General features: G+C 46.5%; 1 protein-coding gene across 4 annotated transcripts in view; it reads left to right on the top strand.

Annotated features, from left to right (window-relative positions):
- Window positions 1-26,927, top strand: part of gab1 (GRB2-associated binding protein 1) — a 266,339-nt gene that overhangs the window by 99,280 nt on the left and 140,132 nt on the right. The window lies entirely within an intron of this gene.

The following is a 26,927-nucleotide window of genomic DNA, read 5'->3' as shown; positions in this document are numbered from 1 at the left end:
TATTCATGAATTGTCGTAATTTTCAGATTTTATTTTCTTCTAGCTTTCCATTGGTTAACATTTCACTTGGCTGCTGTGACAGGAATGGTGTTCGCTGAGTCTTTGTGTAGAGTGAAATCTGTTGTGTGAAGTGTGTGCTCCAGAAATCTGATGAATGAGAGCCTTTTGGTGTACTACTTGTTCTTGTTTTGCTACGCTACTATTAGGTCGTCTTAGAACATCTCGAGCAAATTCTTGCAATGGGGTGGGAGGTTTGGGCTATTTTTGTAATCCCCTAAAATTGGGATTGACGGCGTTGAGACCAACAAATGTAAAAATCCTTTGAAAACAGGAAACTCGGCCACTGTGTGTGTGTGTGTGAGGAACAGATGATCAGGATGATAGCCAGCTGAGTGGAAACTTCCAGGGAGCCTGTTTTTTCCTTGTTTTGCTCCGGCGCAACTGAGCTTCCTGGAAAACTCTCCAAAACACAAACTTTGGTCCGATCTTTTGAGTTTGGTGTAGTCACACAAGCAGCAATTCCCATTGTATTCTGAACTGCCGCCACAGAAGTGCAGACAATGTTGTTTTTTTTCTCTCTGATGGCACAATTTGCCTTATTTCCATAACATAATCAGTCATGTTGTCTTCCATTTGTCTTAGAATCACAATGAAGCAGTATTTCAAGCATATTGTTTGTGGAAGGAAAAAAATTGTAAGAGAAGCAATTGTTCTGTAATTTGCATATTATATTAAATATTGCGTTATTGGCAATTGACATGATATCTCAAATGTAAATGGAGAAAACAAATGTTACGTTATTCTCTCAAGTGCCTAGGATGTTAATAGATCATGCTTGACTGAACATTGTGATAAGGGGTTGCTATATAGAATCCTCTTGCTCCCTTTATTTGTACACATGGTGGCAATTTTGGCCCAAATTTTCGCATCGAAATAATGGCGAGGCTAATGGCACCAATGGTTATTTATGGAACAACGATATCCCAACTTCAGACAAGTAGCACATTCATGGCCAAACTCCAATATCCAATGGTTGTGGCCCAGGTTGCTCCACCCACCCAGTGCCTTAAATAAAAAAGGCATCTTGCTGTATAACTCACAATTGAAATGCAACAAATGGAGTGAAGGTTGTATTTATGCAATAGATATGAACTAAACTCAAAGTTAGATCTGGTCTACTCAGGTCTTAAGTACCCATTTAATAACATGTTAAGCGCCAATCATCCCTAATGCACAAAAAATTAACTTTTTTTTTGCAAGTATGAATCTCATTCCTTTAGATATTAATTATCTGAGATATTGACAATGTATTTTTGGTTAGTCTGCCATCCTCTTTCCTCTCTCTCGCTCTCTGTCCTAATCCGCAATCTCTCTTCCCTCTCCATTTCTCTTCCAAATTGCCATTAAATTATTTAACTCAGACTCCTTCTCAGACCATCCACTGTTGATTTCCCAATGGTTAAATCTGATTGATTGAGAAGAAACGCCATTGTTTGCCCTGTTAGTTCAGCTCTCGAGTGCCTTTTTTTCTCAGTGCGCCATTATTAACTGGCAGTTCCAACAACCTGTCACGTAATTTAAAAAAAATAAAAACCTAAAGGCACGATCTTCCCGCCTCGTTACACTCGTGCTTAAGCGTAACGAGGCTGGTGAATAGCGAGAGGCCAAAAACGAGATCCGCGCCGGTCGCCAAACAGTTTACGATGCCACCATTTAAGCCCTATTTCCATACAATTAACAAGAGTGACCCCATATCCAATGGCCTCTCATCAATCAGCAGCTCCCCCGGCAAGTGCTCTCGCTGGCGCCAATTAGTACCCCTTTTAGAAAAAAATGAACCTGGCAGAAGGGCTTCCGTGGGGAGCCGAGGAGGTGAGGAGCTATCTGTTCTCACAGGCAAAGAGCCCGGGGATGCTGGGCTTACCACCCCAGTTCTTGGCGGGGGACCCTCCGCAGCGGTGGGTCACTATGGAGGGAGGGGGGGGGGCAATTACTCACGGTACCACCGTGCCAACCCCTGGATCCCAACCTATTCCGGGGGCAACCCTTGTCCCTGTCCGTCTGCCCCACCGTTCATCCAAAACCCCCACTGAGGACTGGCTGCGCGGCTGAAGGCTATCACTAATAGGGAATTGGCAATCGTGGTTAAGTGAGCACTTGACAAATGCCAAGAGGATTCCCGTGGGTAGGCGGGCCATGTAGCATGTGGGAGCCATTGCCTAGCATTCCAATCGCACCTTGATGCGTGGACACTGTGCCTGACCACTGCGGGAGGCAACACCACACACGCAAACACCCAAGGGTTGGGACACAGCACCAGGGACATGTCCAGGGCCGGAGGGTGGGTGAGCGCCATGGGAAGGGGAGTAGGGTGGATGCCTGGAGAAATGGGTAAAGGGTCCGGGGGTCAGCCTGCATTGTGGAAGAAAGTGTCAGAGGCATCATAATGGTTGTGCAAAAAGTTGTTTAATGTGCTGTATAATGCCCCATTCCCGATAGTGCCGCCCCTCCCCCTCCTCCTTACCCCGGTGCCCTCAAGGTGCTTGGCCCTCCAAGCTGTGCCACTACGTCTTGGTGTTTCCCCAGGGTGCACATCCGAGATGGAGGCAGCCAGCCGCTTACCGTGTTCCGTGGCTCTCAATGCCACTGGTGGGCATCTTCTGGGCGCTCGGGGGTTGGAGGGCCCCGGCTCACTTGTCGGCAATGCATAGCCGTGCTGCCCTGACCCGTGTGCTGACGTCAAGATGCGGCTTCATCAGAGGGGTGGAACTCGGTGGAGCTGGTGCCACCATCGTCACTCCATGGGACGGGTCTGGGTTGGTACCCAGTGTCCCTCCTCCCGATCGATACCCATAGGGCCCTGAGGTTCACCTCGGGACTGAGGGGCAGCTGGTTCAAGCCCCGGCTGCCCCTCCATTATCTAGCTCTGCCAGCCCTGGCGGTTCCCCATGGTCTGCACCATGGTCTCGACGCTCTGAGACTGGAACATGCTCTGCAGTGCCACAGCAAAGCCCACCTGTGACTGGGGCAAGCTCTGCTGCGCCTCAGCCATTCCCATCTGAGAACAGGACATGTTCCGTAGAACCTCATCAAGATTGGCGTGGCACTGGGTTACATCCCCAAGCGAGGCAGACATGCTGCCGAGACCCTCAGCCACGGCCATCACTGACTGCGAGATGCCTTGGACACCTTCACTCATCGTGCCGACGTTGTGCACCAAGGCTCTCCACTACGGTCGCCACCCTAGCAATGTTGGCCTTGATGCCACTCATTGTCGGCGCCCTCCCCTGTGCCTGTAGCCTCTGAGACTCCTCCAAGCGGCTATGGACCTGCTGGAGTGATGCTGACATCTCCCTCTGAACATCCCGGCCGCTCCCTATCGTCTCCATCAGCTCCAGGTAACCCATTTCCAGAGGCTCAGAATCAGACTGGGACCAATGGGTCCTGGGATCCAACAGACCTCCGATTGCTGTCTCGGCTGGGGTTCCTGTCTCCACCGGATGTACATCAGCAACAGTGTGCTGCTCATCAGATTTTGCCCCAGGAGCCAGACCAATAAATAACATGTCCCGGTGAGACGTGTGTATCTGCGCTGGTGGAGGGTGAGGATGACAGCTGTGCTGCGACTATTATGGTGGCATCCTCTGAGCTCTCTTCCGTGGTGTTCTCCTCGGAGTCAGGAGAGGGAGTCACCCAGGACGGGTCTTGAGCATGTACTGTAGGCTAACATTTCGGTATATTACCAAAGGCGTGTCACATTGTCAGAAGCACTGGGAATGATTCTCCTGCTGCATTGCGCTCAGGCGAGAGCACAGTGTGGCTGGAGAATCTCGGGAGAGCCCTCCAGTGGGCCTCCTAGCCTCCGCGACCTGCGGGATTCACCAAAATCCCGCAGAACTCAGGCTGCCCAAAAAGGGCAGGGCCAAATGACTCTCACAGATGTAGGTCTTAAACCCACTTAAGACTACCTGCCATCGGAGACCCCTGAGTGAATAGGGTCAGTGCAGGGTGGCTCGCTGGCCTTCTCCCTAGTACATGGGGACCGTGGCACTGTCACTATTGCAGTCCCAAGCTAGCAAGTGCATACCTGTGTGCCAGGGTGGCACTGCAAGGGTGCCTGTGTGCCAGGGTGGCACTACCAAGGGTCGGGCTGAGGGGGGCAGTGCCCATGAATGGAGGGAGGTTTGAAGGGTGGGCGTGTGCAGGGCAGGTAAGTAGGGACGTCTGGGAGGTTGAGGGTGATGGGAGGCGCTCCTGGAAGGGAGTGGATGCTGTAAGGGGACTTGGGAGGGCTGAAGAGGGCCCCCCCCCCCCCAGGGATCCCATTGTGGGGTGTCCTCATTTGAGGGGTGTGGGGTAGTGCCCATATGTGTGGGAGGTGACTTTGCCTGAGGGTGGGGGGTCTGGGGGACCCACAAGCTCACTTAAAGATCAGGGCACCCTTTCAAAATGGCAGCCCGATCTGAGTTCAGCTCCCCAGTGCTAAAAACAAATTCTAAATGTGGGCTAAACCGGTGAGAAACTCCCCAGGGCCCAAAAAATGGCCATGTGCTATTGAAGAGCAGTGGGGAACTCGCCGACAGAGTTGGCTGGAAACTTCCTGAAAAATCTGCCAGAAATGAACATCGAAGTTTATCCGGAGAATCGCGCCCGCTGGCTTTCAGATGAGTCTTTAAGCCGAGCCCGGACTGCCAGGCTTGGGTGGATACAACAAGATCCACAGCACTATTTGAAGATAACTGGGGAAGTTATTTGACCAAATGTTATACCTTAGGTCAGGGGTGGGCAAACTACGGCCCGCGGGCCGCATGCGGCCCGACAAAGGTTTTTATGTGGCCCGCCAATGAGGTGCCCGGAATCATAACCGGCATTTTTGAAAAGCCGCCGGGGAAAAGCCGCTGAAGTAAATGCGCTTATTCAATAAGCGCATTTACTTCAGCGGCTTTTCCCCGGCGGCTTTTCAAAAACGCCGGTTATGATTCCGGGCACCTCATTGGCGGGCCGCATAAAAACGCGCGTAGTGGGGTGGATGAGTGGGGCTGTCTCATTGGTCGGTTTAGTTGGGTGTGCGACCAATAGGAGTCCAGGTTACAAACAATAAGCCTTATTATTGTTTGTAACCTGGACTCCTATTGGTCGCACACCCAACTAAACCGACCAATAAGGCAGCCCCACTCATCCACCCCACTCCGCGCGTTTTTATCGTTGACTTGGCTAGGCTGTGCTTCTGTCAGTGTTAAGGATCAGCACAAGCAACTTGACACCTGATTTCAACAAACTGGTAAATGACTGCAGTCAGATGTATCATTCTCATTGACATTGTTCTGTTACTTACTGAGTTACTTTGTTTTTCAAATAAATGTGCTTTTTTTTCTTTAAAGACCTTTTATTTTGGCTATTTAAAATATTAATTATTTTACTTAATATACTATGCGGCCCTTTAAAATTGTGAATTTCTGAATGTGGCCCTTGCACGGAAAAGTTTGCCCACCCCTGACTTAGGTAATGCCATTTGCTCAGATAAACTGGCCGTTTCTCTCACTGCTGTTTGTACGAGCTTGCCGAACGCACATTGTTGCCAAATGTGACTACATAGTGACTATAACTCAAAAGTAATTAATTGGTTATGTAGTGTTCTGGAATTTTTGTCCAATGTTGTAAATGCATTGAACGAATAGAAGCGCTTTACATTGGGAATTAATTACTTCTGAGGTTAGCGGTTAATTAAAATTCAGTTTCAGCTGCTGGACTAGATTGTAAAAACACTTTTTTTTAATGTTTTGTATCCTGTTTATATCGTTCTGTGGGGCTAAAACCTCAGGGAGCTAATTGCTGCAACATCCTGTCCTTGTTTGGCCCTGGCTACCTGGTGAATTTCAGTCGCCGTTTACCACTTTTCTCCCACTTGAAGATAACAGCCCAATGAAATGAAATGAAAATCGCTTATTGTCACGAGTAGGCTTCAATGAAGTTACTGTGAAAAGCCCCTAGTCGCCACATTCCGGCGCCTGTCTGGGGAGGCTGGTATGGGAATCGAACCGTGCTGCTGGCCTGCTTGGTCTGCTTTAAAAGCCAGCGATTTAGCCTGGTGAGCTAAACCAACCCCCAATGTGTCCTAAGCAGAGCTACTCGTTTATGGTGAATAAAAAATGGACATTTGGCCTGATTAGAAAGTTGACGAATTTTATGATGCCAAAGGAATCACATTTTACGATTCTGTTGGTTTTCCCTGAGAACTGCAAACAGGTGACCTCCTAACGGTACAATTCGGATGAGCCAAAGTGCCTGGTACAGTCATGCAGTTAATTTGCCTCTCCGAGATCTGGGGTTGATTGTGGTGGGGTTGTTATTGAGTCATCCGTTAATAGGCATTGGTTGCAATGCTATATGACTCCAAGGGAAATAACGGAGCAGATCTTGCTGGAAGGGAGCATCTCAGATCGTGCCCTGTTTGTTAGACTTCCGGTTATGCGTTTAGCCTTTAAAATTGCTTACCCCAAATATGCTGGAAACGCAAGGTGATAATGGCACAAAGAAGGAAAGAGGGCGTGTGGAACCTGGGTGAACAATGGGACTCAATGTATCTCCGTAACCATTGAGGTTTAATGTTCAGCGAATAAACTGAGGAGGATGAATTAGAGCAGATGTGAATTCAATTAAATCAGGTACAGCAGGGAAAGTAAGTTTGAATTAAGAGGAGGAGAAAAAGAAGCCAGGGAAAGGATTTAGAACTTGATATTTCCGTAATCTCTTAACACAATGCAAAAACGAAAATCAAACCAACTTTATTTTTTGGACAAGAGGCTCATTAACAGTTACCACGTTGTTAACCAAGTACTTATGCAGATCGTTTTTAGAATGAACTCTCTGTGGCGAGCTTAATGGTCAATAAATATAAACTTAAATAACGTCCTGAAAATCACGGGGATATGAAAAGCTATTATTACAAAGCCAATGGTGCAGCAGCACAATTGGTAGCAACTTGTGATTTGCAATTCACAGCGTATCTCTTCCTTGCTGCGAATTGCTGGTGAATTTTCATTAATATTGATTCACAAGCCGTTATTTTTCACCCACATCTTACAAATGGAGTAAAGTCCCAACCACAGCAAATTGTGGGCCTACCACACCAAGATGACTAAGGCTATGCAGTTGAATTCCTCTTCTGGATGGGAAATGGGTCTCAGATTTATAATAATAATCTTTATTGTCACAAGTAGGCTTACATTAATACGGCAATAAAATTACTGTGAAAACCCCGAGTCGACACATTTCGCCGCCTGTTCAGGAGAGGGAGAATTCAGAATGTCCAAATTGCCTAACAGCACATCTTTCGGGACTTGTGGGAGGAAACCGGAGCACCGGGAGGAAACCCATGCAGACACAGGAAGAACATGCAGACTCCACACAGACAGTGACCCAAGCCTGGAATCGAACCTGGGACCCTGGAGCTATGAAGCAACAGTGCTACCCACTGTGCTACCGTGCTGAACATTGGTGTTAGAATGAGAGTTTTGACAGCAGCCCGAATTTGAGACATTGAATCTCCTTAGTGAACGCATTTTGAAAGTTAGAAAATTTGGGCTGCTCACCTATCCTTACTTGCAAAGTGGTCCATGTCTTAGTAACCTAATTAATAAAATGAAAGCTAAAAATTTTTGGTTTTGAGGCACATATATTTGGGATACTTTTTAGCCTAATTTGTCATTCCGGCCGACACCTCCTTTACAGTAGAGGGGTTTGACCAAATCATTGAATGCACATAAAGTTTAAGTGATTTGGAATGCATTGTTGTGCTTTACTGAATATAGTAAGCAAACCTCTGCCTGGAGAGAGTCACATAATTTGTGACCCGCTTGAGGCAGATGGATCAGCTGGTCCAACATTGCAAGTTGGATAAATTAAGGTAAAAACTGTTTAAAGAGGCAATGACTCAATATTGGATGACACTTTGAAATGAGCAGCTGTATTGGAAGCGGAGGTGGACAATTTTGCAGCTTAGACTTGGTCCTGCCTCTGCCGTTGGCAGGAAAAGGTTGAGGTCCATCGAGTGGCCCAACAAAATCCAGGTACATGTAAATATAAACAGCAGATGAGAGTGTTCAGATGTGGCAACTTGGGGCACTATGGAAAACATGCCTGAGCCCTGCCACGGGAAAGATACGTAGCAAATTTATTTTTTTTGGAAAATATTTTTCAGTTTTAAATTTTTTTAATGTAGTAAAAAGGGGGCAAAGACCATTTTGCCAAGAAGTGAAGAAACAAAGCTATAAAACAGAAAGCAAAGCTTGGGAAACTGTAAAGGGAGGGTGGCATGTGGTACAGTGGTTAGCACTGGGACTGCGGTGCTGAGGACCCGGGTTCGAATCCCGGCCCTGGGTCATTGTCCGTGTGGAGTTTGCACATTCTCCCCGTGTCTGCTTGGGTTTCACTCCCGCAACCCAAAAATGTGCAGGTTAGGTGGATTGGCCAAGCTAAATTGCACCTTAATTGGAAAAAAAAATAATTGGGTACTCTTTTTTTAAAAACTGTGTAAAAAGGAAAGAACAATTCAAGTAGCACAACTGAAAAATGGAAATGCAGAGCTGGTGAGTTGGGCAGAGGAATGGCAGATGGAATTTAATCCTGATAAGTGTTAGGTGATGCATTTTGGAAGGTCTAAAAAGGGCAGGATGTGCACAATGAACGGTAGATCCCTCGGGAGTATTGAGAAACAAAGGGACTTTGGTGTATAGATCCATGGATCCCTGAAAGTGGCAGCACAGGTAGATAGGGTGGTGAAGAAGGCATACGGAAGATACGGAATGCCTGCCTTCATTAGCCGGGGCATAGAATATATCATAGATGTCATAGAATTTACAGTGCAGAAGGAGGCCATTTGGCCCATCGAGTCTGCACCGGCTCTTGGAAAGAGCACCCTACCCAAGGTCAACACCTCCACCCTATCCCCATAACCCAGTAACCCCACCCAACACTAAGGGCAATTTTGGACACTAAGGGCAATTTATCATGGCCAATCCACCTAACCTGCACATCTTTGGACTGTGGGAGGAAACCTGAGCACCCGGAGGAAACCCACGCACACACGGGGAGGATGTGCAGACTCTGCACAGACAGTGACCCAAGCCGGAATCGAACCTGGGACCCTGGAGCTGTGAAGCAATTGTGCTATCCACAAGGCTACCGTGCTGAGTGGAGAGGTCTTGGTACAACTTTATAGAACATTGGTTAGACCACAGATGTAATATTGTGTGCAGTCCGGCTGCCACACGATCGGAAGGAGGTGATTGCACTGGAGGAGGTGCAGAGGAGATTCACCAGGATGTTGCCAGGGATGGAAACTTTCAGCTATGAGGAGAGACTGTATAGCTTGGGTTTGTATTTACTGAAGCAGAGGAGGCTGAAGAGGGATCTGATAGAGGTGTACAAAATTATGAGAGGCTTAAATAGGGTAGATCATAAGAATATTTGCACCATGACAGAAGTGCCTAAGACCAGAGGGCCTAGATTTAAGGTGAGGTGTAAGTGGTTTAGGGGGACCTGAGGAAACATTTTTTTTCACCCGGGGATGGTGGAAATATGAAATGTGCTGCCTGAGAGGGTGTGGAGGCAGGCACTCTCAACTTTTAAGAAGCATCTGGACGAGCTGAAGCAGTTAAGGTTATAGACCAAGTTCTGGTAAATGGGATTAATATAGATGGGTGTTGTGATGGTCGGCACAGACATGATGTGATGGGCCGAATGGCCTGTTTCTGTGCTAAATAACTCTAGTGTGGTGGTCGTGAATACATGTTTTCTCTTCACGGGAGCAGCCACGCAGGTTCCACTGATTTGTCGTGTTCCTTAAAATAAATTTCAAGTACCCAATTCATTTTTTCCAATTCAGGGGCAATTTAGCTTGTCTAATCCACCTAGCCTGCACATCTTTGGATTGTGGGGGCGAAACCCACCCAAACGTGGGGAGAATTTACAAACCCCGCATGGACAGTGACCCAGAGCCGTGATCGAGCTGGGACCTCGGCTCCGTGAGGCACCAGTACTAACCACCATCGCAGTGGTTAGCACTTTTGTGGTGCAGGCATAGGGACATAGTCCCAAAAACTGAGAATCCAGCCCAAGTTTTATGACTCCCAACAGCACGAGTCCAAGGTGATTCACATTGCTGGAAAGATGGACATTGATGTCATGACTACTGAGGAAGTGTCGAAAACACAAATGTTCATGAGAGAAGGAAGCTGAATGGTCACGCTGCTTGTGGTAGGTCATGCTGCTTGTGGTAGTTCACGTTGCACCCAAAGCAATGACAACTTGGAAAGATTGAAAGCAAATCAGACAAGGATCCAGAATTGATGACATCAAACAGAAAATCCAAGCTGTAAATGGAGAATTGTCCATTTAAGGTGTCCACTGCTGTACAAGACGGAACTATGCACTAATTGGGAAGTCATGATGTGGAGATGCCGCCGTTGGACTGGGGTCAGCACAGTAAGAGGTCTTACAACACCAGGTTGAAGTCCAACAGGTTTGTTTCAAATCACTAGCTTTCGGAGCACTGCTCCTTCCTCAGGTGAATGAAGAGGAAGGAGCAGTGCTCCGAAAGCTAGTGATTTGTAACATAAGAACATAAGAACTAGGAGCAGGAGTAGGCCATCTGGCCCCTCGAGCCTGCTCCGCCATTCAATGAGATCATGGCTGATCTTTTGTGGACTCAGCTCCACTTTCCGGCCCGAACACCATAACCCTTAATCCCTTTATTCTTCAAAAAACTATCTATCTTTACCTTAAAAACATGTAATGAAGGAGCCTCAACTGCTTCACTGGGCAAGGAATTCCACAGATTCACAACCCTTTGGGTGAAGAAGTTCCTCCTAAACTCAGTTCTAAATCTACTTCCCCTTATTTTGAGGCTATGCCCCCTAGTTCTGCTGTCACCCGCCAGTGGAAACAACCTGCCCGCATCTATCCTATCTATTCCCTTCATAATTTTAAATGTTTCTATAAGATCCCCCCTCATCCTTCTAAATTCCAACGAGTACAGTCCCAGTCTACTCAACCTCTCCTCATAATCCAACCCCTTCAGCTCTGGGATTAACCTAGTGAATCTCCTCTGCACACCCTCCAGCGCCAGTACGTCCTTTCTCAAGTAAGGAGACCAAAACTGAACACAATACTCCAGGTGTGGCCGCACTAACACCTTATACAATTGCAACATAACCTCCCTAGTCTTAAACTCCATCCCTCTAGCAATGAAGGACAAAATTCCATTTGCCTTCTTAATCACCTGTTGCACTTGTAAACCAACCTTCTGTGACTCATGCACTAGCACACCCAAGTCTCTCTGAACAGCGGCATGCTTTAATATTTTATCGTTTAAATAATAATCCCGTTTGCTGTTATTCCTACCAAAATGGATAACCTCACATTTGTCAACATTGTATTCCATCTGCCAGACCCGAGCCCATTCACTTAACCTATCCAAATCCCTCTGCAGACTTCCAGTATCCTCTGCACTTTTCGCTTTACCACTCATCTTAGTGTCATCTGCAAACTTGGACACATTGCCCTTGGTCCCCAACTCCAAATCATCAATGTAAATTGTGAACAATTGTGGGCCCAACACGGATCCCTGAGGGACACCACTAGCTACTGATTGCCAACCAGAGAAACACCCTTTTATCCCAACTCTTTGCTTTCTATTAATTAACCAATCCTCTATCCATGCTACTACTTTACCCTTAATGCCATGCATCTTTATCTTATGCAGCAACCTTTTGTGTGGCACCTTGTCAAAGGCTTTCTGGAAATCCAGATATACCACATCCATCGGCTCCCCGTTATCTACTGCACTGGTAATGTCCTCAAAAAATTCCACTAAATTAGTTAGGCACGACCTGCCTTTTACGAACCCATGCTGCGTCTGCCCAATGGGACAATTTCTATCCAGATGCCTCGCAATTTCTTCCTTGATGATAGATTCCAGCATCTTCCCTATTACCGAAGTTAAACTCACTGGCCTATAATTTCCTGCTTTCTGCCTACCTCCTTTTTTAAACAGTGGCGTCACGTTTGCTAATTTCCAATCCACCGGGACCACTCCAGAGTCTAGTGAATTTCGGTAAATTATCACTAGTGCATCTGCAATTTCCCTAGCCATCTCTTTTAGCACTCTGGGATGCATTCCATCAGGGCCAGGAGACTTGTCTACCTTTAGCCCCATTAGCTTGCCCATCACTCCCTCCTTAGTGATAACAATCGTCTCAAGGTCCTCACCTGTCATAGCCTCATTTCTATCAGTCACTGGCATGTTATTTGTGTCTTCCACTGTGAAGACCGACCCAAAAAACCTGTTCAGTTCCTCAGCCATTTCCTCATTTCCCATTATTAAAACTCCCTTCTCATCCTCTAAAGGACCAATATTTACCTTAGCCACTCTTTTTTGTCTTATATATTTGTAAAAACTTTTACTGTCTGTTTTTATATTCTGAGCAAGTTTACTCTCATACTCTATCTTACTCTTCTTTATAGCTTTTTTAGTAGCTTTCTGTTGCCCCCTAAAGATTTCCCAGTCCTCTAATCTCCCAGCAATCTTTGCCACTTTATATGCTTTTTCCTTCAATTTGATACTCTCCCTTATTTCCTTAGATATCCACGGTCGATTTTCCCTCTTTCTTCCGTCCTTCCTTTTTGTTGGTATAAACCTTTGCTGAGCACTGTGAAAAATCGCTTGGAAGGTTCTCCACTGTTCCTCAACTGTTCCACCATAAAGTCTTAGCTCCCAGTCTACCTTAGCTAGTTCTTCTCTCATCCCCTTGTAATCTCCTTTGTTTAAACACAAAACACAAGTATTTGATTTTACTTTCTCACCCTCCATCTGTATTTTAAATTCCACCATATTGTGATCGCTCCTTCCGAGAGGATCCCTAACTATGAGATCATGAATCAATCCTGTCTCATTACACAGGACAAGATCTAGGACCGCTTGTTCCCTCGTAGGTTCCATTACATACTGTTCTAGGAAACTATCGCGGATACATTCTATAAACTCCTCCTCACGGTTGCCTTGACCGACCTGGTTAAACCAATCGACATGTAGATTAAAATCCCCCATGATAACTGCTGTACCATTTCTACATGCATCAGTTATTTCTTTGTTTATTGCCTGCCCCACCATCTCGTTACTATTTGGTGGCCAATAGACTACTCCTATCAGTGACTTTTTCGCCTTACTATTCCTGATTTCCACCCAAATGGATTCAACCTTATCCTCCATAGCACCGATGTCATCCCTTACTATTGCCCGGATGTCATCCTTAAATAACAGAGCAACACCACCTCCCTTACCATCCACTCTGTCCTTCCGAATAGTTTGATACCCTCGGATATTTAACTCCCAGTCGTGACCATCCTTTAACCATGTTTCAGTAATGGCCACTAAATCATAGTCCTTCACGACGATTTGTGCCACCAACTCATTTACTTTATTCCGAATACTACGAGCATTCAGGTAAAGTACACTTATGTTGGTTTTTTTACCTCTGTTTTGAATCTTAACATCTCCAGTTTTATTCCTTTTGTTATTACTGGGCCTATTCACTGTGCTCCCCTCAGTCACTGTACCTTGTACTGTCGCCCTTATGGATTTCTGACTATGTCTTCTCTGCCTTGCACTTTTCCCCTTACTTCCTTTTGTTTCTGTCCCTGTTTTACTACCTTCCAACTTCCAGCATTGGTTCCCATCCCCCTGCCACATTAGTTTAAACCCTCCCCAACAGCTCTAGAAAACACCCCCCCTAGGACATCGGTTCCAGTCCTGCCCAAGTGCAGACCGTCCGGTTTGTACTGGTCCCACCTCCCCCAGAACCGGTCCCAATGCCCCAGGAATTTGAATCCCTCCCTCTTGCACCATCTCTCGAGCCACGCATTCATCCTATCTATCCTGACATTCCTACTCTGACTAGCTCGTGGCACTGGTAGCAATCCTGAGATTATTACCTTTGAGGTCCTACTTTTTAGTTTAACTCCTAACTCCCTGAATTCCGCTTGTAGGACCTCATCCCGTTTTTTACCTATATCGTTGGTGCCTATGTGCACCACGACAGCTGGCTGTTCACCCTCCCCCCCCCCAGAATGTCCTGCAGCCGCTCCGAGACATCCTTGACCCTTGCACCAGGGAGGCAACATACCATCCTGGAGTCTCGATTGCGTCCACAGAACCGCCTGTCTATTCCCCTTACGATCGAGTCCCCTATCACTATAGCCCTGCCATTTTTCTTCCTGCCCTGCTGTGCAGCAGAGCCCGCCACGGTGCCATGAACCTGGCTGCTGCTGCCTTCCCCTGGTGAGCCATCTCCCTCAACAGTATCCAAAGCGGTATATCTGTTTTGCAGGGAGATGACCGCAGGGGACACCTGCACTGCCTTCCTACTCTTGCTCTTTCTTTTGGTCACCCATTTTCTATCTCCCTCCGTAACCTTCACCTGCGGTGTGACCAACTCGCTAAACGTGCTATCCACGACCTCCTCAGCATCGCGGATGCTCCAAAGTGAGTCCATCCGCAGCTCCAGAGCCGTCAAGCGGTCTAACAAGAGCTGCAACTGAACACACTTCTTGCACGTGAAGGAGCCAGGGACAGTGGACGTGTCCCTGAGCTCCCACATCGCACACGAGGAGCATGACACGGGTCTGGGATCTCCTGCCATGTCTTAAACCCTTGGTAAACTTAAACAACTACAATTTCAAAATAAAAATAAGTAAATTAGACAATGAAAAGAAAAAGAGAGACTACTTACCAGTCACTTACCAGGGTTAAAGAGCACCTCCTCCCACTCTGCACCGAATTACCTCACTGCACCAAATTACCAAATTTCAATCCTCCACTCTGTACGAGTCTCACTCCGGATGAGTCTCCTGGAAAGTGACAAACCTGTTGGACTTGAACCTGGTGTTGTTAGACTTCTTACTAATTGAGAAGTGTGTTCTCAGAGGCAGCAGACTTGTAGTGCCAAAAAAGCTTCGGACTAGACTGGTAACGCTAATTCATGAGGGTCATTAGGGAGTCATTGGTACTAATCAAAACTTACCAACCAAAGCATGGTGGCCAAAAATGGAGAAAGATATGGCCAGTTAGTCGAAATATGTCATGGATGTCAATTTGTCAGCAGTCCAATTCACCAGAACCAGTACACAATGCACCATCACCGACTGGACCACGGAAGGTTGTAACAGACAGCTTAATAAAAGCTGGACAGGGCCCTCAACAGTGTGCGGTCCATCTCCCGCGCCACTACCCTCGCCCCCTCCACTCCCTCCCAGAAGAAGGATAGAGTCCCCCTTGTTCTCACATTTCATCCCACAGCCTCCGTATGCAAAGCATAATCCTCCGCCATTTTCGCCAACTCCAGCATGATACCACCACCAAACACATCTTCCATTCACTCCCTCTGTCAGCATTCCGCAGAGACCATTCCCTCCGAGACAATCTAGTCCACTCCTCCACCATACCCAGTACCTCTCCCATCACCCATGGCACCTTCCCATGCAAGGGCAGAAGGTGTAACGCCTGCCCCTTTACCTCATGCTTAAAATTCCAGGCCCAAAACACTCATTCCAGGTTAAGCAGCGTTTCACTTGCACCTCTTTCAATCTGGTCTATTGCATTCGCTGCTCCCAATGTGGTCGTCTCTATATCGGAGAGACCAAACGCAGACTGGGTGATCCCTTTGCTGAGCATCTTCGGTCTGTTCGCATTCAGGATCCTGACCTTCCTGTTGCTTGCCATTTTAACAAAAGACCCTGCTCCCATGCCCACATGTCTGTTCTTGGCCTGCTGCAATGTTCCAGTGAAGCGCAATGCAAACTGGAGGAATAACATCTCATCTTCCGGTTAGGCACACTACATCCTTCCGGCCTGAACATCGAATTCAACTACTTCAGATGATCTGCCCCACCTTGACCCATTTGTTTTCATTTCAGTTTAACTGTCTTTTACCGTTTCTTTCTTTCCTGCACCTTTCTCCTCTTTGCTTCCCCCTTCCCCTCCTCCCACACCTACAGTTCGTCCTCTGATGTTAGTTTCCCTGCTGTTTGACCTTTCACATCTTTTGTCCTCTCTGGGGGCTGCCATTCTTTTCCCTTGGTTTCTGTGGCCATTAGCACCTAGTTTCCCTGGGTTTCTGTGGCTATGACTCATCTTTAATTCCTACTCCACAGTATAAATATTTCCCAATTTCTCTGTCTGTTAGCTTTGACAAAGAGTCATCGGACTCGAAACATTAGCTCTTTTCTCTCCCTACAGATGCTGCCAGACTTGCTGAAATTTTCCAGCATTTTCCCTTTTGTAACAGACAGCTTGCTATCCAGAGGGAAAAATATTAATTCCAGAGGGGGCGACAACACTTCCTAACCCCAATGTGCCGGCCAGAGTTCCTGAGACACTAGACAGGCCATGGCGTGAGAGGAGACCACCAAAGCAAAGTGAAGATTGTCTGATTTGGTGACATAACAGGAAATTGGAAATCAAATCAGCTGAACACTGGTCTTGTGATTTTTAAGTTCCTGTTTGTGATGTTTGCAAGTACATGACAAAGTAATTGGATTGGATCATGGGTCAGCCCATAGGGGCTGGTTTAGCACAGGGCTAAATCGCTGGCTTTGAAAGCAGACCAAGGCAGGCCAGCAGCACGGTTCAATTCCCGTACCAGCCTCCCCGAACAGGCACCGGAATGTGGCGACTAGGGGGCTTTTCACAGTAACTTTGAAGCCCATTTGTGACAGTAAGCGATTTTCATTTTATTTCATTGAGGAGCATCACGTTACATACTGATGATCATCCAAATGGATACCATAATAGTTCCAGGAAGTGACATACCGAACAAAAGACTGAAAATATTAAATACATCTGTTTACTCAGTGAGTTAAGGAAATAATGATTTATGTTTTTAAAACAAAGTTTATTGCAGTATGTTTAGTACAGCACGGAGTCTAAACTACATACACCAAGCAGAAAAATCTGGTCTTGTTTGTTTGTTGTGTGTGTGGACTGAGTGTTAGATACTATACAGAATTTGGATTAGATACTGTAAGGTACACTCTCTATGGGGCCATCTGACCTGGGGGAATTGACGGTCAGATGACGCATGTTGGGGAGTTCATGGCAGATTAAATTATGTTACTCTTGCAGTTAAATCTGTGACTTCAAGTGTTCTTTCAGCCCAAGATGCAACAAGGTGGTCATCATATGCATAGTCTGTGTCAGAATGTCACAAAGATTTATATTTGATGTCATTGCAGCCACGTGACCCTATTGTTCAACATCCCAATGGTGTTACTTGATGCAACATTGCACAGAGAAATTTAGTGATCATAGGAAAATGTGCACTTGAAGATACAAACTCAGCAATGGGTCCTAGATGTATAAACCTCCCCGTATTGTAAGGTACAACATCATTAAGCCGATGTTAGCAAGAGCCAAAATGGAAGTATATAGTTGTACAGCAAAACTTGTCTGTAGTGGCAGAAGATGGAAACTGGAAGATGGAAACTGGAACATTATCATTGAAATGGCAAGGCTCATAAGCCCCTTTTAGTTTTGAAACTGAGAATGTGATTGAACATTGTCATCTTTATTTTACAATTTGTAAACAAGTCCACTTTCACATAATCATGTTGCCATTCCTGTTCCTTGCAGTCACTTCACGTCACTTACGAGTGTGCACTTTGAGAGATGGCATTATATAGCTCAGTAAATAATGATCTCAAATACTTACAGATGATGTTGGCAAATTAGGAAGAAGACATTCTTGTCTTTGAAGGACCATATACAATATAAACTCTTCCACTGTTCATTCTTGGTATCACTGTGGTTTGTTGCTGCATCGTGTTGGTTAACAAGATTTTACTATGTGGTTTGTGGTTGATGGTATCATCTTGCAGTTTATGACCAGTAATTGTACATTGCAGATTGGGTTGAGGGTGCCTATTCTGTGCTGATTATTGCTGATTTAACATAAAATTGCAGGAGAAATTGTGCTACCTGATGACAAAGTTTAAATTCTCCAGGTTCACATATAAATAGGATAGAACATGACTATTTTTGAAAAATTAGCTTTCATCTTGCACTCCTCCAGGCAGCTTGCAAGAAATACTAGCAGTAAAGGGGAATACGCTTTATACTGCATGAGACGAGAGTGTTGATTGGTGGAGACATGGCCACGGAGAATGCAGCAGAGAACACAAGCCTTTGTTCAAATTCAAACCAGGCTAGTCAATTCTGCTTGGTCAAGGGATTGCCATGTGGAATGATTCAGCGAAACGGGGCTGTCCCCAAGCTTTTGTTTAATGTGGACATGCTCTTTCCAATGCAAGGGACAGAGCTCTGTGTGTAATTATGTGTGGCTCCATTATCAGTGAGCCACACATAAATACAAATGAGTACCCTTTCCTTGATGTGCTAATGAGAAATGGGTTCTCTACTACTGTCTATTGCAAGCCTACCTTCACTGGTCAGTATACTTGGGTTTCCTACAGTTCCACGTGCTGTAAGATTGGTCTCATCACAAATTCATAAATGGGGCCCGAGCCATTTGCTCACCATGCAAGTTTCCTGCTGAAATAAAGTATGTAAAAGCCATCCTACCAAATAATATAGACCCGGATCAGACCATTACACACTATATATTGCACAAACTCATGAATGGGCGTAAGGCTGCCACTTTGGCCCTGAGCAGTGCCCTGAAAGTATAAGGGGTGAAATTCTCCCCTACTCGGAGGGGCGGGGGGTCCCGTTGTAGCGGAGTGGCGCCAACCACTCCGGCGTCGGGCCTCCCCAAAGGTGTGGAATTATCCGCACCTTTAGGGGCCAAGCCCTCACATTGAGGGGCTAGGCCCGTGCCGGAACGGTTGCCACCACGCCGACTGGCGCCAAAACCGGCAACAACGACCTTTGACGCCTGTAGCCCGTCTACGGGGCTGGCCGAAAGGCCTTCGCCGGTTCGCGCATGCGCCAGTGCGTCAGCCGCCGCTGACGTCACCACCGGCGCATGCGCGCTGGGGGATTCTCTTGCGCCTCAGCCATGGCGGTGGCGGAAGAAAAAGAGTGCCCCCACGGCACTGGCCCGCCCGCCGATTGGTGGGCCCTGATCGTGGGCCTGGCCACCGCAGGGGCACCCCCCCGGTGTCCGATCGCCCCGCGCCCCCCCCCCCCCAGGACCCCGGGGGCCCGCTCGCGCCACCGATCCTGCCGCCACCAGAGGTGGTTCAAACCACGGCAGCGGGAGAGGCCGCCCAGCGGCGGGACTTCGGGCCATCGCGGGCCGGAGAATCACCGCAGGGGGCTCACCGATCGGTGGGGCGTGATTCCCGCCCCCGCCAATTCCCGGGTGGAGAAGAATTTCTGCCACGGCGGGGGCGGGATTTCCGGCGGCCCCGGGCAATTCTCCGACCCTGCGTGTGGTCGGAGAATTTCACCCAAGGTGTCTCAACAATTTGTGCAACAAGTGAAGCTAGCGTTTTTGCTTATAAAGCCTCCTTCCTATGTTACAAAAATTCCATGGATCCCCTATAGCACAGCACGAGTATTTTTTCTGCATAAAAAATAATTAAGCATATTATATTTTTATTTTACTTAATGTGAAACCTGTTGCTGGTGCTGGCCACCAGATTGAGGTTCAGATGAGAGGCATGGGTTTCAGATCAAGCCTCTGGTGAAAAGAATAAGTAGCAAATTGCAAGTGGTGATGTGTTGCAGCTGGAAGTTTGCTTCGGCCTCTAGAGCGACAGAGCTCAGTTATTGGACCCCTCAATGATACTTGGGATGCGATTCTCCCAAAAAATGACTCAGTCCATGGATGGGCCAGGAATGCGAACGGGATGTGTTTCCCACTGCAGAGGCCAATGGGAAGCCACGCCATAACGTCTGAACGTGGTGTAAATAATTAGGCATCCTGGGGTTTTTGGTCCATCTGTGGTGGGCAGGCTCTAGGGCATGCATCCTACCACCATATCCTGGTTCCATATTTAACAAGTGTCCAACATCACTGACCCACAATTGAAGAAAGAAGATGGACTTCCTGAAGGAAGAAGATGGACCCCCAGAAAGACCCTGTACCAGGAAGGTGGGTCTCTTTGATGACACGAAGCTGGAAGATCCACCTAATTGGTGCAGCCCCATTCACTGTTGAGGTGCATCAGGGTGGTTGGTGGCCTCCATCCCAAACTCCGGAGCCAGCCTCAGGCCTTCCTTAAGAACCTCTGACTTGGTCCAAATGTGTTCTGGACTGGTGTGTTTCCCTGCTGGCGTTGCAGAGAATCTTGAGGGAAAGATTCTGTTTGGGCCTTTATCTATGTCCTTTGCAATGGACTGGAATGCAAATTGGTCTCAGGCTGGCATCAAAGGATTCCTGACCCTCCGTGGTAGGCAAAATCGGAAGATCCCACTGCAACTTCACACTGGAGGGAAAATAATCCTGATGCCTCTTGCTGACTTCTCTCCTCCACCCACCTACCCAGCCTGCTATAGAACCTGCTGGCAGGGACTTGGTGGAGGTGGGGGGGGGGATTCCACCCTAACTTAAAATCCAAAGGAATTTCAAAAATGTAGTTTAAAGATACAGTAGAGGGGCGCAGGCAGTGCAGAAAACACGCCACGTTCTACATGTTGATTATTTCCAGCTGATCCCTTGTAACCATCTCACCTCCTCAGGGTCCCGGACCGCCCCAGTTGAGAACTTGGTAACTGAGAATTTGTAGCAGTGAGTTTGAATATGCAGGCGGAACTTGTTTTTGAACAAATCAGAGTCTGCTCCAGCTGTAGCTTTGCCTTTTAACAAAGTGGTTTGTTACTTTGAAATGACTTGCAAAAGAATGTTCAGTACTAAACCATTAAAGCTGCTCAATTCACACTATTGGATATTACAATTTTTCACAAGCTAAAAGAAAGACTTTGAATTTGATATAGGTGTTTATTTCTAATCTAAAACTGACTTTGCTTGTTTTGCTATTTAGGTTTTTGGTTTCTCCTATTTTACTTGGGATCGCTGCAGTATTTGTTTTTTAAAAAATATTTTTATTTGGGTATTTGCAAGTTTTTATAATAATAACAATAACAGCGACATAAACATGGTACAATAAGCATTTCCATCCCCATCCCAATTTTCACCCCCCCCCCCCCCCCCCCCCCCCCAAACAATAAGAAATAAAACAGTTTGGCCCTCTCCTTTCCCCCCCCGCCCCCCCAACTTTTGGTATTCTGCATCTGTTGACATTTTAATTTTCCCCGAGGAAGTCGATGCACGGCTGCCACTTCCGGATGAACCCTACCATTGGCCCTCTTACGGTGAACTTTATTTTCTCGAGACTGAGAAACCCAGCCATGTCACTAACCCAGGTCTCTGCCCTCAGGGGATTTGAGTCCCTCCATATTAATAAGATCTGTCTCTGGGCTACCAGGGAGGCAAAGGCCAAGACGGTCGGCCTCTTTCGCTCCCCTGAACTCCCGGCTCTTCCGACACCCCAAAGATCGCCACCTCCGGACTCGGCACCACCCGTGTTTTGAGTACCGTGGATATTGCCTTAGCGAAACCCTGCCAAATCCCTCTAAGTTTCGGGCATGCCCAAAACATGTGGACATGATTTGCTGAGCTTCCCGCTCACCTCGCACACCTGTCCTCTACCCCAAAAAACTTGCTCATCCGGGGCACCGTCATGTGTGCCCGGTGAACTACCTTGAATTGTATCAGGCTAAGCCTGGCACATGAGCTGCAGTACTAATTGATCATCAGTCTCTTTCTCCTCCTGTTCCTCTTATAATGCCACTGTGTTTTAAGTCTCCAGTCACCACACCTACCCATTTGGTGTTAGGTCCTCTTCACCTTTCTGGCAGCCCTTTTTAAAAAAATTTAGAGTACCCAATTATTGTTTTTCCAATTAAGGGGCAATTTAGCATGATCAATCCACCTAACCTGCACATCCTGGGGTTGTGAGGGTGAAACCCATGCAGGCACTGGGAGATTGTGCAAAACTCCACACCGACAGTGACCCGGGGCCGTGATCGAACCCAGGTCCTCTGCGCAGTAGGCAGCAGTGCTAACCAATATGCCACCGTGCCGCCCAATCTTTCTAGCAATCCTATCTCTATTGTGTGTCTCACCACATTCCCACTGTCTCCCCAACAGATGACCATACCATTTTGGTCTTCGATGGGCTCACAACCTTCACTGATCCCCTGATGTGTCGGATGCTGATTTTGTCCTTTCTCATTACACCACATTGCTATTTAGTCATTAACTGCAGATTAATTCATATCGGCAACTGAACCTTATGATGTGTTTCACAAGTGACTTATTGATACTGTTCCATTAAAAACTGGGGCAAAAATGCTGCGGTGCTTTGTGATAAGTTGAAGCCGCCGCAGAGTTCGCTAAACCCAAATTTGGAGAAATGCAAATCCATCATACACCAGGGTGACTTGACAGTTCCAACATTGCATCTTTACGGCTCCTCTGATTCAAGGTTGTCAAATTAGTACAAGTACTGAATTTTGACGATTGTTGTATTTACTCCTGTTTACTGGCAACTGGATTATGGATGGCTATTAAGCTCACATATTTTAAATACTTTTCTCTCTTCAGTTGGTCTCAATTCCAACCAGTGTTTGACATAAAGGAGTTTATTGTGTCACCCACTCCCTTTCCAGCCCATTTTTATTTAATCTTGGGATAGGAAATGGCTTCGATCGTTGGAAACTGTTGTACCGTTTAACACATCAGCCAAAGGAAGCAGTGCATGCAAGTGACAAGAACATGGCGCTCGTGTAAAGTTAATACTTTAATATCAAGATGTCAAGTCCTGGATTTCTAATCTCTTTCATGCATACATGTTTGATATCAAGACTGGTAGAAGATTCAAATCACTGATTGCTTGTAGTGTTTGATTAGCAGGCCCTATTGTAGCAAAGTGGAGAAGTATTTCCCAATGGTCCTTTTGAAGGATTATTGATGTTGTCAATTAGTTGACATTTTCATCTCTCCTGTTCCTGGAGACAGCGAGATAAAAAATATACAGTGCAGAATCCTGAAAGATTACATCCAGTTTGGACCCAGAAGGTGGTAGGTTTGGTTCTTTTACATCTGCTTCATTAGCTGAGGTAAACAGGAATGTGATGAAATTGGTCTTTGCATCATTGGACTAGCTGGAGAGAAGAGGAACAGTTTGTCGAGAATTCCTTTAGCTAATTACAGCACATGACGCCAAAGATGAGAGATGATTCTGCTATTTTAGCTCCATGACTGAGTTGCTTGCCAAAACCCATTACAGTTCCTAGCATCAAAAAATGCACGTTTTGCCACATTAGGATGTGGCCAGTACTCATGACGAGCAAGTCGAGCCTCTCCCTCAGGTTATTTCTGTCAAATAAACTATTCATCTGGAAATGTTGGAATCCAGACCATGGTGATTTATGTCTGTTGCACCTTGATGGTGGATCTTCTAACAGAGTTGAATCGATAGTTGAGTCGATACGACAGCGAACTACTTTTTAAAGATAAATATTTTTATTCTCTTCCTTTTTCACATTTTCTCCCAAATTTACACCCAACAATAATCAGTAACGAATGTAATGTCAATCCCCATATCAATAACAACGATCCCATCCTGGCACCAAACCCCAGACATTAGCCCGCATGTTAACATAAGCAAATGACAAAAAGGAATCAGGAATCGCTTATAGTCACCATTAACGCATACAGTCCCTCTCTTTCCCCCCCCCCCCCCAACCTTCCCAGCCCCCCAATGTTCGATGTGATCCAATTCTCGAAAGTGCATAATCAATAACACCCATGAATTGTAGAACCCCTCCATCCTTCCCCTCAGTTAAATTTGACCTTTTCAAGCATCAAGAATTCCAGCAGGTGCCCCCACCACGCCAGGGCACAGGGTTGAGAGGTTGACCTCCACCCTAACAGGATCTGCCTTCGGGCAATCGACGAGGCAAAGGCTACAACGTTGCCTCCGCGCCCGTTTCCAACCCCAGCAGGTCAGACACCCCAAATATGGCCTCCCGAGGGCCCGGGTCCAGTTTCACGTGCACCACAGATTACCCTAAAAGCCTCCTTCCAGTAATCACAGCAAATTACTTTTAAACCTCAAAATACATTAATATACTTTTTTTTTAAGAATGCGGGAAGAGGAAATTTATTACTTAGCCTCTTGAGCTTATCTGCAAAACAGCTGAACCTAAAGGAAGGAATAGCAATCCAGGGATGTCAACCTGGTCACAGGAAAACTTAAATCCTGCCTCTGGTTAGGTCAGTCAAGCCTCTTAAACACATTTTTCCAATCGCTTTTATTCAGGCACAGGTTGTTTTCATGCAGCGTTCTATCAGTAAGGAAAATATATATTATATTTAGCTTAAATATATGGGCTATGAGGGTTGCAGAAGCCAAGTGTGAAGCATGATTAACTGACTGAAGATACAACAGCATGAAGAAATTCCAAAACAAAAATAAGTACTGGAAAGCATAGAAGGTTTGCCAACTTGTGAGCAGTTATCTCTGCCGAGGAATTTTCATTGTGGTGGTAACTGGAAAAAAGGCGTCACGGTTCTACCTCGTATTCTTTTTTTTTTAAATTTAGAATACCCAATTCATTTTTCCAATTAAGGGGCAATTTAGTGCGGCCAATCCACCTACTCTGCGCATCTTTGGGTTGTGGGGGCGAAACCCACGCAAACACGGGGAGAATGTGCAAACTCCACACAGACAGTGACCCAGAACCGGGATTCGAACCTGGGACATCGGCGCCATGAGGCAACAGGGCTAACCCACTGCGCCACCGTGCTGCCCCTTCTACCTCGTATTCTGACCTTAAAAGCAAATTATTGTCCTTTTGATGTACATTTTATTTGAAGTTGGGAGGCTGATCAAAGTTGTCTAAATTTGGCAAACTTCTACATCTCCAACATAATCTGGAGTGGCCTATTTTAGGTTCATGAGGAGTCTTAATTTAGTTTGATGTTGACTACCCCATAATTTTCTGCCACTTTTGTGTCGCATTTTTGTTTTTTTTAAAAACCCAAATGCAAGAATACCGACCATTTAATGGGTTAAAATTCTATGACCTTAATGAGGTACAGCAGTGTCTGATGTATAGATGTTCTGGAGGTGTTAATGTCTTAAATCTTTAGTTTTCAGTAACCATAACAGTGTAAGCTTCCAACAATATTTTCGCCTATCAGTTGGGTTCTAAGATCCGAGTGAGTTCAGCTCAATAATTCCATGTCAGAAGCAACTCACTTACATAGAAGTTCATTAAGATTGGTCAGACAAGATTGTGACCTTTCGGGGAAATCTATCATGACAACAAGAAGTTAACACCATTTACCAAGAAGAAGAGTCAAGTTTAGCTCACTTAGATTTCAGATTTTAATTTTGGCATATGGTTTCTGCCGTTGAATATCTTACAAAATAATCTGAAATCTCGCAAGATTTATCCAGCCCGCCTCGCGAGACGTCGCAATCTGGATCTTGCCCACAATGGGGGGGGGGGGTAAATTTGCATATAAAAATGTGCCGTTAGGCTCATGTGTATATGCACTCACCAGATCTAACCAACCAGACCCCGGGATCGAATCCTCTTGCTGAAGAGACCCAAGTCAGGCGCCATTTCGCACTGGTCTCCACAAACAGGAGCAGACCAGGGGAGGAGAGGAGAGGAGGAGGTCTTCCAGACTATTGGAGGTCCACGGGTGGTCGCCATCTGGGCATGGTGGCACCCTGGCACTGCTGATGCCACCTGGGCACCCTGACAATGCCACCTGGGTGCCCACGTGGCACTGCCATGGTGTCAATGTAGCATTTTGTGCTCATGGCAAAATAGATTGGAGCCCGGGGGGCGCCCTGTCCTTATGAGGTTGGGTGCATGGGTCTCGAGGACCCTCCAATAGGTAAGTTACGGGGTCTGCGGTCACGTTGGGGGATTGAGAGATCAGGGCAGCATTTAAAAATGGGACTTAGTAGGGCGGCACGGTGGTGCAGTGTTTAGCACTGTTGTCTCACGACGTCAAGGACCCGGTCACGGGTCACTGTCTGTGTGGAGTTTGCGCATTCTCCCCGTGTCGGCATTAGTCTAACTCCAACAACCCAAAAAGGTGTGCAAGGTAGGTGAGTTGGATACACTAAATTCCCCCTTAATTAGAAATAAAATTGGGCGTTCCTCGCCGAGGTCTCAGAATGAAGCACAGTCCCGTTTAGCGAGGGTTTTCTTGATGCTACAAACACCAGGAAACACCCGGCTAAATGCGCTCGAAGCTGGACTCTGTTTCATTTACGCTAAGTTGCTCGTCTAGAATCTGTTTAGATTTTATTTTATTCCGGGACTGCTGTCACTTTTATTCGAAAGCACTATCACAGCTGTTCTGAAATATGGGCAGTGAAAACAGAAAATGATGGAAATACTCGGGGTGGGGGTGTGTGAGGGGGGAGGAGTTAGTGGGCTGAATTTTAATGGCCCATCTTGCCGGTGAGATCTTCAAATTCTGCTGAAGTCACTGGGGTTTTGAACAGCTTGCCGCATTTTGTGACCCAGAAATTCTGTCCCATGGCCGAAATCCTCCGTCCATTTGCAGCCAGGATTTTCCGGTGCCACTGAGAGTGAACGGAATTTGGTTTGGAATGCCCTCGCTTGCAATGGGTCCCTTCAAGTAAGGTACCGGAGAATCCAGCCTAATGGTTTCAGGTCAATAACCCTTCAGAATAGTTCTGAAAACTGGTCATTGACCTGAAACTTGTTTCTCTGGCTCGCTCTTGCTCTCGCGCGAGCTCTCCACAAAAGCTGCCAGACCTGCTGATCCGTCAAGCCTTCCATCCCATCCACGACGATGCCTGCAGTGGACGGGACCGGAACATTCCATCTTAAGAGTGGATGTATTGTGCTG

Source organism: Scyliorhinus canicula, chromosome 3 (genome assembly GCF_902713615.1).
Source record: "Scyliorhinus canicula chromosome 3, sScyCan1.1, whole genome shotgun sequence".
Classification (NCBI taxonomy): Eukaryota; Metazoa; Chordata; class Chondrichthyes; order Carcharhiniformes; family Scyliorhinidae; genus Scyliorhinus; species Scyliorhinus canicula.
Note: the sequence above shows the minus strand (reverse complement) of the source record. Positions and strands in the feature narration are given on the sequence as shown.